Here is a 10119-nt window from a genome sequence, read left to right on the forward strand (position 1 = left end):
CAAAACCACGTGCCCAGAGTGGACAAGAGCAGCAGGGGGTAGTGCTATTCCAAGGGGAGGCTCAGCAGCCGCTGGCACCGGAGCGTGGTTAGCCATAGTTTTTAACGTTTAAACAGGGTTTAGTTTGCTTTTTTTCCCTTCTGTTCTTTAAGAGCTGGGGAGAGCAGGAGGTGACACTGCAAACAACCTCTTGAGTTCAGCTACAACAGTGCCCCAAGTCTCAGCTGGCCCAGGGACCTGGAGCTCTGCTGTGAGGGGGCTCACTTACTGGAGTCTCAGCTGGGACCTGAGAAGCCAAAATTTGCCTGAGTCTGGGCTAGGCACTGCTCTGAAGAAACTCACATTACTAGAATCTCAGCTGGCTACTGGTGGGGCACTACTGGGGGAAGATCACATCTCTGGAGCTGACCATCAGTAGGGAGGAATCTGGAATATGAGTCTCTTTCTGCTCTACTCAACAGTTTTTCACGTCTTTCAGCTAGGTTCGCTAACCCTCCACGATTGCCTTGAAGTCTCCAGGAATTAAAAAAGTAATCTTTAATTAAAGATTATGTCAGGTGATTAAACCTCCAGGAATGTGTGCAGCCAAAACTGGCAACCCTATTTTCAGCCAATTAGCTGATCTGCAGGAGCAATGAATCAATCTGGCTGGCTGTAGGGAGACCAAGGACAGGTCTGGGAAACTCGTATGTTGTTGTTATTTCCCCTTCTCCCCCGTCTCCTCCAAAAAAGCGGAGAAGCCGTTCCCTATCCTCTTGCCATAGTTTACCTCTCTCTCTCCCTAGTGCAGGGACACAGGAGTTTCGCCATCGCCTTCTTTGGCTGCTGTTTGTCCTCATACCCGCTCTACCTAACTCATTAGGCGTCAGCAATGTTCTCTCTCCTTTTATCTGAAAATGCCATCAGCTCTTTCTGACCAATTCAGATCCTTAGTGCTTTTATGTCCCTACACTGGAGATCTTGTGCAGCCTCGGCCCTCCACGCTCTAAGTACCAAAGTTTCTGTGCCGCAAAGCAATTGACCGTGATATGACGTGAGATTTTAGGGCAGGCAGTGCCGGTGCTAGCCCATTGGGGGATCCAAGCAGGAAGATTTCCCCCTCCTCCCAACACATACTAATAATTAATAGGGGGTCTCCCAGAGATGCTTGAGGATCTAAGCAATTGCTTAGTCTGTTTTTGCCTAGTGCTGGCTCTGAAGGCAGGTTTTACATTTTGGGAGTCGATGAGCCTTGCTGCCCAATCTCCTATAATTTGTTTCTCACTAAATTATTTGGGACTCAAACAGCAGGACCAACTATGGGTTCCCAATGACGTTCATTCAATAAAAGTAAAGATAAAAGACTGAGGACCTTAAGGCTGGAAGGAAAGGGCAGGCCCGCCCTGACAGCTCAGCCCAGGAACCTTAAGAATCCGTGTTATTTGGTGCTGATTGTTTGGCGTGTGTTCTGATGTCTGTAGATACCTGGGACTGATTGATTGATTAACAACAGTTGCGTCAGGTTTCCTGGGAACTAGAGGTAACTCCTGCATCATAGGGCCCTTCTGAGATGCAGACTCTAGAAAAGATAATCGGATACCTTTTTGTTTCCTTTACTCTGATGTTTATATTTAACTTGAATGGTCACCCTGAAAGGGTCCCACACATGGGACCTGTGGTTTCTGATCTGTTCTAAGACACATTCTTTCCCCAAAGAGTGTTTAAAAATCCTTACCCAACCTTAAGTTAGCTCCAGGGGAAATAATAGATAGCAAATGGATTTCCCTTTTCATATTTTAATTAAAAAAAAAAAGAGGGTTGATCAACTTTCTTCAGCATACTGTGATGCTCACTCATGGCTCCATTAAATTCCAACATTTTAGTCAAATTACCTACTCTAATAACTCTACATGTGTTTCCAAAGTGTGAAAAGGGCAGAAACCTTGGGTAATTGTCAGAGGTGGGTACAATGTATTCCGTGTCTGTGCAGGACGTAGTGTGTTTGGGTTGTGATCTCAGTACTCCCAGCATTTGTCCAGGATGGGAATTAATTTTTTGTTTGGAGTTTGGACCCGTGTCCATTTGTCAACACTGTCCATTTCTGATTCGGTGGCATGATGCTACGTAGCTACCTTTATTTCTGCTCTCTTTTTCCTTTCCTCTGGGACAGGAATCAGGGGGTAGCCGTGTTAGTCTGTATCTACAAAAACAACAAAGAGTCTGGTGGCACCTTAAAGACTAACAGATTTATTTGGGCATAAGCTTTCGTGAGTAAAAACCTCACTTCTTCGGATGCATAGAGTGAAAGCTTTCACTCTATGCATCCGAAGAAGTGAGGTTTTTACTCACGAAAGCTTATGCCCAAATAAATCTGTTAGTCTTTAAGGTGCCACCAGACTCTTTGTTGTTTTTCTGGGACAGGAGTGGCTCAATGGGGGAAGAATGTCCACGTATAGGAGGAGATCAGAGAATGTGATGTTATCACTGACATTTTGTTTCCCTGGGATAGGAGCTGCTTGATAGGTTTGGGTCTTAGGACAGATAGGTATCTCTACTGTCTCTTTTCTTTTCCCTAGAGTTACACCCAGCTTTTCCTCATTGTTTTTAGTGGAATACATACTTGCTTCCCTATACTGGCCTAAATCGAGTTGCTGTGATGTTACTGTGGGCATGGCTACATTTGCAGATGTAGAGCACTGTGAGTTAAACCCGCCTTCAGAGAGCGCAGTAGGGAAAGCGCTGCAGTCCGTCCACACTGACAGCTGCTTGCGCACTGGCGTGGCCACATTTGTGGCACTTGCAGCGGCACTGGGAGCAGTGCATTATGGGCAGCTATCCCACAGAGCACCTCTTCCCATTCTGGCGCTGTGGCTTGTGGGAAGGGGGCGGGGGGTGCGGGGCATTCTGGGTCCTGTCCCAATGCCCTGTGATGCATCGGTTCGCATCCCAGCATTTCCTGTGCTTCCGTCCACATTTGGCGCCATCTTTCAATGTTTTTTGTACTGCACGCTCTGTCTTCCCTTTCAGTCTGCGGGAATAGAGCCCGAACTGCTGAGGAGTATGCTGTCGAGTCTCGCCAGCACGTCACATTTGGCAGTCGAGTTATTCCTTAGGATCCAAAGTGACAGTGAGGGCTCTGACGATGATTGTGACTCGAGTAATGCATACAACACAAGTTTGATTGTGACATTCACGGACATGCTCACCACCATGGAACGCTGCTTTTGGGCTCGGGAAGCAAACACTGAGTGGTGGGATCACATCGTCATGCAAGTCTGGGATGAAGAAAAGTGGCTGCAGAACTTTCAAATGAGAAAAGCCACTTCCATAGGACTGTGTGAGGAGCTTGCCCCCAACCTGTGGCACAAGGACACGAGATTGACAGCTGCCCTGCCAGTGGAGAAGTGGGTGGCTATTGTAATCTGGAAGCTGGCAACTCCAGACAGCTACCGATCAGTTGCTAACCAGTTTGGAGTGGGAAAGTCGACCGTTGGAATTGTGTTGATGCATTTTTGCAGGGCCATTAATCGCATCCTGCTAAGAAGAACCGTGACTCTGGGTAACGTGCAGGACATTGTGGATGGCTTTGCACAAATGGGTTTCCATAACTGCGGAGGGGCGATAGATGGCATGCATATTCCAATTCTGGCACCAGCCCACCTAGCCTCCAAGTACGTTAACCGGAGGGGGTGGTTCTCCAAGCGCTTGTGGATCACCATGGGTGTTTCATTGACATTCACGTAGGCTGGCCGGAAAGGTGCATGATGAAGGCATCTTTCGGAACACTGGCCGTTCAGGAAGCTGCAAGCAGGGACTTTTTTCCCAGACCAGAAGATCACCCCATAGAGGAAGTCGAAATGCCCATTGTGATCCTTGGAGACCCCACCTACCCTTTAATGCTGTGGCTCATGAAACCCTACACAGGGAGCCTTGACAGCAGCAAGGAGTGGTTCAACAGCAGGCTGAGCCGGTGCAGAATGACTGTGGAGTGTGCTTTTGGCTGTTTAAAGGGCCGCTGGTGCTCTCTGTATGGGAAGCTGGACCTGGCCAATGACAGCATCCCTGCGGTTATATCCGAGTGCTGTACCCTCCATAACATTTGTGAAGGGAAGGGTGAACGATTCACTCAGGCATGGAACTTGGAGGTTCAACATCTGGGGGCTGAATTTGAACAGCCAGAGAGCAGGGCCATTAGAGGGGCCCAGTGTGGGGCTGCAAGGATTAGGGATGCCTTGAGGGAGCAATTTGAGGCTGAAAGCCACCAGTAATGTCTGGTGCCCTGCACGGGAGTGAAGTGCAGTGGTTCCAATGTTAGTAGGAATCTGTGTTTGCTACGCTGACTTGCAGTGCCTGTTTCTTTCCTAGGCTAAGGTATCTTTTACTTTATGCAACAATAAAGAATGTTTTCAAAGCCAAAAAATCCATTTATTGAAAAGAAAATTAATTTATTGAAAAGAAACACAACTGCTTGGGAAACAGAAAGGGCAAGGGGGTGGTATGGGGAACGGTACAATCACAGATTTGCATATGCCCTGTCTGGAGTGCTGTGCAATGATTGCTGCACTTCAGGATGTCTATACTGCATGGTGATGGGGGTTGAGTGAGGGGGTAAGGGTCATAGTTTTCAGGGCTGGGTGGTGAAGCTACAGGTGTTGGAGGCAGCTGGTGGCAGTAAGAACCCAGATGTTGGGGAAAGTGGGTTGGAGGTGAAATGGGTGCACAAGGGAAAGAATTTTGTGACAAAGGCTGTGGGGGAGGAGAGGGGGAGGCACGGTAGTGCTCCACCAGCATGGTTACGAGCACCTGGATAGAATCTGGATAGAATCTGCTTGGCGCTCCATTACGCTTATCAGCCAATCCGTGCTTTTCTGCCGGAGCACTGCGCTTTTGTGCCAGTGCTCCTCGTTCTGCTGGCAGATCCTCCTTTCACTTTCCCGCCACTCCTGCACTTTTTGATTTTCATTACTTGAATGCTGCATTACTTCATGCAACATGTCTTCCTTGCTTCTACATGGCCTCTTTCTGATCCTTTGGAGTCTTTTGGCAGGTGATAACACGGACAGCTGAGATCTCAAGGTTGCAGCAATGGTCCCTCTGCCCCTCACGGCACAGTGGCACGGACAAGTTAGCCTTACTGGGACAAGGACACAGTGGCTTTCCCGAGAAACCTGCACAAGTGCATTGCCCAAGTTCTGGATAAGACTTTTGAAGAGATCACTGAGTCCGATTACTGCGATGTGAGAGAGCACATCAACGCCCTGTCTAGGCATTCATGCAGCCCTAATCGTCCTCACCCCAAGAGCCCCCACCGAATAACTTCCTTCCCAAAATAAAAGCCGCTTACTGGGAACCTCCTCTGGTGTTTGTCCTTCCCCAAGCACTGGCCGCCGTTACTGGCTACCTTCCTTCTGGCTTGAGAACAGCTCCTGGCTGCATGTATCTAGGGATTCTGGGGTGCCTTCCTCCTCCTCAGCACACTCACTCCTGCTTTGCCTCCTCCTCCTTGCTCCTCCTCCTCCTGCCTTGTTGAACTGGGCTCTGAAGTGTCCATGGTGGTACTCGAAGTAGAGGTGGGGTCACCCCCAAGTAGTGCGTCCAACTCTTTGTAGAAATGGCAGGTCGCGGGGGAAGCACCAGAGTGGTTGTTTGCCTCGCAGGCTTTGCGGTAGGCATTCTGCAGCTCCTTCGCTTTAACACTGCACTGCAGAGCGTGCCGGTCATGGCCCCTTTCCATCATGTCCCTTGATATCTGCCCAAAGATATCGTAATTCCTTCCGTTAGGGTGCAGCTGGGACTGGACAGCTTCCTCCCCCAAAACACTGATGAGGTCCAGCACCTCACCATTGCTCCATACTGGGGATCGCCTGGCGCATGGAGGCATGGTCACCTGGAAAGATTCACTGAGAGCACTCCACGCCTGGCTGAGCAAACAGGAAGGTGATTTTCAAAATTCCCAGAGAATTTAAAGGGCGGGTCTGATGGTTGGTCACCTGAGGGCAGGGCAGTAGAGTTCAAAGTGATGACCACAGTGACTAGAACAGGCATTGTGAGACACTTCTGGAGGCCGATCAGAGCGCATTAACAGGACAGGTCGTCCATGCTGGCGCCGCGGTGCTCCAGCGGGGGCACAGCAAACATTAGTCCACTCGCCGAGGTGGAGTACCAGCTGCGCTGTAGCTGAGGCGTCAAAGCGCTCTACGTACCTTGCCAGTGTGGACGGGGAGTGAGCTAGGGCGCCCGGGGCTCCTTTATTGCGCTGTAACTCACAAGTGTAGCTAAGCCTGTGATGTTATTGTCTCTTAAAATGGTATAAGGAAGTAGTCAGACAAAAGCAGGAACTTTGGATTTCTTATAGCAGAAATCCAGGCATTGGGCAGTAAAAGGCTTATTTATACTACATATACCATCAAGCATACCACAGCACCAAGTCAGAAGCCACAGTTACAATATGTTTTTTCCCTGATCTTGTTGCAACATAGCAGAAAAGACCATAGACATGTTAAGATTATAGCTCAATTACAAAAAATGGAAAAATAAGGATAAGATTCCATCCACACTACAATTATAACTGGATTCCCAGACTTGGTTGCCTTTGTACTGTCAATGGGTCCTGAGAGGCTAAGAATTGTAAATACAAACAACAAAAATATTATATTCAAGTGAGTCCTGTCTCCGGGCTTCTCAATGCATCCTGTTTTCTCCATTCCTGCCTTTTAGATTGTAAGAACTCCGAGGCAGGGACTATTCTATTTTGTGCCTTATACAGTATTTAGCACTGTTGGCCCTTACCAGATTCCTTTGCAATTATTTTTACTTGTTGAGTCTCCGGAGTGAAAGTAAGCACAGCGTTAGTGTTTGATAAGAAATAATTATGAATTACTTCCATTCTAGCTAAGTGAAAGGTTCATAGGTTGCTATGTGTGGTCTCTTCTGGGCAGTGAAGTTAAAACATCAGGGAGGTTGAATGAGATAGGGAGAGTGCTTGCATCTTTGCTGGAGACAACTTTCTGCAAGTCTGAGGTAATAGGACCACAATTTTAAAAACTTTTATTAAAACTAATGTTTAAAATCAAGTTTACACAAGTTAAGAAGGAAGGTACTATACATCTGGGGTCATAAGCACCGACTTCCCCTCTGCCTGGTAGGTGCTCGACCCCCACCCTTCCTGCTCCCATTCCACCCCTTCCCCAAAGTCCCTGCCCCGCCTCCTCCCCTGAGCACACTGCATTCCTGCTCCTCCCCCTCCCTCCTGGAAAGTCCTAAGCACCACCAAACAGCTGTTAGACGGCAGGGGGGCAGGAAGTGCTGGGAGGGATGGGGAGGAGTGGGGACGCAACGTGCTGGGGAGAGAAGGAGGCAAGGAGGGGGGAGCTTGGTTGCCAGTGGGTGTGGAGCACCTGCTAATTTTTCCCTGTGGGTGCTCCAGACCCGGAGCACCCCAGGAGTCGGTGCCTATGTCTGGGGTCAGGCTTGAGTTATGAGAGATTACAAGTATAGGTTACAAGGTTCACAAGATACATATATAGTACATGACCAGCATAGACCCAGATTGGGGTGTGGGAGTTTTTAAAGCATCAGTGAATAAGTGATCTCAGGTATGCCACCCATAGAATGTATTTAACGTCCAAGTCAGTATTGGTGTAGCGAATAGGTTACTACAGGGCCACTGAAGTCAACAGGAGTCTTTCCATCTACTTCAATTGGGTTTGAATCAGGCCCTGTTTTTCAGTGGAAAAGGTTAGAAATGTACACTTTAAAAATTCTTTGGAAAGCAGCAGAGATTAAGATTTAAGTAATGTAATATATAATTTTCTGCTGGCTGTTAATGAGATATTTGAATCTCATGGATCCCTTCTCTTCTTTTGTGATCTCTCTGAATCTATACTGTTGACTACACTCTTCTTGCCTGCCATGAGCAGGAGGAAATTTACCTGTAGTTTCCTTTCCTAGAGGTCTAATACTGGACACCTTCAAGACATCAATGTGTGTTCGGTGGGCAGATGGCTTGCAGAGGCAGGTGCTAGTTTGAATTATTTATTTATACATACATACATGCATACACATACAGTGCCCAAATGTGTGGTAGGTATTTTGCAGAGACATATAAGAAGACAATTTATCATGAGGTGCCAGTGTTGATATGTATGTTTATATATAGATACTTGTTTCTTATATGTCATTGTTTATACACAATTTTGGTATGTTAGCAGTTGGTGCAACATTGTTATATTCCAGTAGACAAGCATGGTTTGTGTGTGTTTTTAATGTAGCGTGGTTACATGGAAGACTATATATAGGTGTTCGTTGCAGCATTTTTATTTATTGAGAGATGCACAAACAAATGTTGTAGGAGTTGTGCTTGTAGCTAACTGTGTGGATGACTGGAGTACAGGCAGTCCTCTGACTCACGACACACTTGGTTCCTGAAAATTGCATTGTAAATCAAAACGTCGTCACTCGGAACTGCAATCCACTCCATTGCAGGACCGAGCGTTGTAAAGTCGAAAACAATTGTCGTAAATCAAATCAGGGTATCAATTCAGAAATGTCGTAAGTCGAACATCGTAAAGTCGAGGACTGCCTGTATAGCTTTTCTGTAAGGTTGTCAAGATATGAATAGCAGGCTGATATCTCACCAAGTGCAATGGAATGTAATTTTAACTCAGGGTTGTTTTGTCCTAATTTCTTTAATGTTGTTAAATGAAGTATTAACTAAGGTCCAGTGATCTCTGCTTTAGATCTGAACTGTGATTTGTACCATATCTTGAATTTTCTTTAGCCGCATTGTAAAAGCATGGTTTTCTCTGACAAACTATACCATGTGAATTTTAACATTTCGACCTAGTATTCCTGATGGCTATAAAATCCACTATGGACCTCACCATGCAGCTCCAATGTACCTTTTGGTGCTCTAGAAATAAATAAAATTGGTAAAAGAGATTAAGTTTATGGGGCCCATGCCTAACAATGTGAAATATTTGATAACCTAAGTCTTTCTGTAAGCTGTTGTGTGTGACCAGATTGTTCTGGTCTATAGGCAGGTCCAAAAAACGTGTGTGGTAAAAGGCCTACTCACATCCACTCCAGAAGAGAGTGAGGCTGTTTGTGTTAATTTTGTTGGTGATCACTAAGGTGCAGACAAAATGTTACTTTCCACTGGAATTATTTCCACAGCAAGGAGGTTGTGGGATTTGGGGGATGTTTGCCAGTAATATCCTGGAATTATGATTCCCATTTTTTTGTTTTATGTGTGACTTCTCGACTCCAGCATCGTGCAAGGCTCTGTAGAGCTTGATAATTGTCTTTTACATTTGTCTGTTACTCTGAAACTGTTGATAAGAGTCATGCATCCGAAGAAGTGAGGTTTTTACTCATGAAAGCTTATGCCCAAATAAATCTGTTAGTCTTTAAGGTGCCACCAGACTCTTTGTTGTTTTTGTAGATACAGACTAACACGGCTACCCCCTGATATAAGAGTCAGACAGATATTGGGTGCTGTGTCTTTGCCTGGCCCAGCCTGCTGGGGAAAGAGGACTATAACTGCAGGTATTTGAGAAAACCTAGCATTTGGAGTTTGCATTGTTTAATCAATAATTACACAAATGCTTTCTGGTCTAAAAGCCAAAATAACTGTTCCAAGTTCACTTATTCTATTGCTTCCCACATTAGACGAGGGTTTGTGTCTGGGAAGCTGAAGATTTGGGGGTGATGGAGGAGTATTGAGGCCTAGTTTCTAGTAAGGTTTGCTGGGCCGATTGTGTGTAAGGGGGCCCAGTAGTGTGTAGCAGGAAAGGATACAGCCAAGCTGAGCAGGGGCTGATGCAGGGGTATGTGTCTGAAGGGCGCTATCCTGAGCTGTGCCTCTCCAGTCCTTGAGGCTGGGGTGGTGGGTGAGCCCTGTGGCCAAGGCCCCAGCTTCTCTGTGGAGGCTCCAGGGCCGCAAGAGGAATTTCCACGTGGGCCCTCGCTCCCCTCCACGGGCCGGTGTGTCACCCCCTTTCCGGGTGTCTCGTCTCCCCCGGGAGCGAGGAAACGCGGGGTCGGGGGCAGTAGCTCGGCCGCTTCCCATCCCGCGGAATCCGGACCCTGGTTGCCCCCCCCGTGTCCCCCGCGGCCGGGTTATAAAACAGCCGAGGAGGG

Source organism: Malaclemys terrapin, chromosome 4, assembly GCF_027887155.1.
Source record: "Malaclemys terrapin pileata isolate rMalTer1 chromosome 4, rMalTer1.hap1, whole genome shotgun sequence".
Classification (NCBI taxonomy): Eukaryota; Metazoa; Chordata; order Testudines; family Emydidae; genus Malaclemys; species Malaclemys terrapin.